Source organism: Peromyscus maniculatus, chromosome 13, assembly GCF_049852395.1.
Source record: "Peromyscus maniculatus bairdii isolate BWxNUB_F1_BW_parent chromosome 13, HU_Pman_BW_mat_3.1, whole genome shotgun sequence".
Lineage (NCBI taxonomy): Eukaryota > Metazoa > Chordata > Mammalia > Rodentia > Cricetidae > Peromyscus > Peromyscus maniculatus.
In genome coordinates, this window is record NC_134864.1 from 35026199 (window position 1) to 35028844 (window position 2646).

Sequence of the window (2646 nt, forward strand, 5' to 3'; positions counted from 1 at the left end):
TCTAAGACCTGACAACAACAAAGAGCTGTTTGTGTTCAATTAGCACATTGATTAGAGGTTTAACGAGAGCATATATTTTCCTTTTATCAGCTCCTAGGTTTTCTTATTGGGAAAAAAATCCAGGCATGGTCTTGCCTACTCTGCAGCTCATAATGTTTTGAAATAAAAAGAAAATACCACAATAAACTGACCTAAGAAGAAACTCCTGTTTTAAATCAATGTTGCTTGACCACTAAAAGAATCATGTTATGTTATGTTTTGTTTTACATGGAATAGGTTTAGAAGAAAACAAGTGTATATTCTTGGAGGAATTCTTTTACAATCCAAGAGATGAATGAAATGAGCTGGTCATGTCTCAGAAGTGTAGCTTTTATGCTTTGTAGTCTCTTTGCAAGGATACAATAACTTCCTTTTATTTCTAAGCAGAAAGGGCATGTTTTATTGCACCCCGATTACAGACGAAGGAATTGGGGTTCAGAGATGTCAATCTACTAAGTACGAAAGTTTCACAGGCTACATCAATCAGTAGCTACATTTAAAATAAGTTTAAAGTAATTTAAAAGATGTATCTCTCCTTGTGCCTCTATCATTTTTTATTTCAAAAGCAGGAGAAAAGATATACACTCACAACTCAGAAGAGATACTGTAAGCGCATGTAAAATCACTATTAAATAACATCACATTTAAATCCATCTATTAGCTGGGCGCGGTGGCTCACGCCTTTAATCCCAGCACTCAGGAGGCAGAGGCAGGCAGATCTCTGGGAGTTTGAAGCTAGCCTGGTCTACAAAGCAAGTTCCAGGACAGCCAGAGTTACACTGAAAACTCTGGTCTTGAAAATCAGATAAATAAACATATAAATAAAACTTTCTATTCATGTTGGGGAAAATGAAAAGTGGGTGAAGAAGTTGTGAGAGATCTCGGTGAACCTGTGGCTAAGATTGGATTGAGATTAGCAAACAAGTGGGACAGAGATGATCTTCCCTAGAGGATGTCAGGAATGCATAGATTTGGGGACTCTAGGTTCTGCTCAGGACGATCCATGGGTCTACGTGTGGAATAGCACACGGGAGTGCCTGTGTGGCCTGTGTTAACCCCATCTTCCTCCAAACATCAGTCCACAGCTGCTCCCTGTGCCAGAAAGCAGAATTCTTTATAAAAGTGAAGAGGTGCCTGGGGATGTAGCCTTCACGGGGCCTGCTCTAACATGTTCAAGACCCTGGGCTATATCCCCAGGAACACAAGAAAATCACGGAAGGGAAGACTCAGGGGAACTATATCTTTTATTATGTGAGACTGCATAGCCTTAAACCATTAGAATTTCTAAGAAATAAAAGAAGGGTCAACCACCACCCTTTTACTCTAATTAAACAGTAAACAAGCTTTACCCTTTTTACAGAATGGTTTTTCCTAGAAACCATTCTGAAAGAGTTCATTCTTTTTTTATTATTTTTAAATTCTTTCATATAATATATTTTGATGATATGTTTTCCCTTCAACTCCTCCCAGATCCTCCCCACTGACCTACCCACCTAAACTCACCTACCTAGATCCCAACTAATGCCCCCATCTCTCTCTGAAAAGAAAATTAAAACAAATAGACAATAAAACAAAAAATACTAAAACAAAACATGTTTTAGTTAGGGTCTCTATTGCTGTGAAGAGAAACCATGACCACAGCAACTCTTATAAAGGAAACATTTAATTGTGGTGGCTCATTTACAGTTCAGAGATTTAGTCCATTTTCATCATGGTGGGGAGCATGGCGGCGTGCAGGCAGACATGATACTGGAGAGGTAGCTGAGAGTTCTACATCTTGCGCAGGCAACAGGATGGTAACAGAGCATAGATGAGACCTCAAAGCCCGCCTCCACAGTGACACACTTCCTCCAACAAGACCACACCTACTCCATCAAGGCCAGACCTCCTAATAGTGCCACTGCCTTTGGGGGCCATTCTCTTTCAAACCACCACAAAACAACGGCCCATGAAAATTATGGAGTCCATTTTGTGTTGGCCAACTACTCCTGAACATGGAGCCTGCCCTGGACTGTGGTTAATATACCCAGTACATATCACTCCATTGGATTTTCCCTTTCTCAGCAGGTATTAATTATAAATATTTTCTTGGTTAGGGGTGAAACTTTGTGTCTACTTCCTCCATCATGCTGGATGGAATATTATATGGTTTGAACCTGTGCTGGTTTTATATATCCTGTCACAGTCTCTGTGAGTTTATACGCTTATCAGCCCTGTTGTATCTGTTGGAGTTGTCCATCTGTCTCCTCTTCTGCATAGATCACTGAGCCTTGAATAGAGGGATTTGACAAAGACATTCCATTTGTGGATGAATGCTCCAAAGATTCTCATTCTCTGTCCACTGTCCACTTGTGGATTACCATGTTAATTACCATTTGCTGCATGAAGAAGCCTCTCAGATGAGGGTTAAGCAGTACATTGATCTATGGGTGTAGCAATATGTCATTGGGAATGATTTTTTTTATTGCTATGTTCATTCAGCAGAATAACAATAGTATATTTCCCCCTATGGCCCTTGATATATCAAATCTCAGGTCATTTAATACTTTAGCGGGTATGGATTCTATCTCATAGAGTGGATCTCAAATCCAGTTTTTAAAAAGTGGT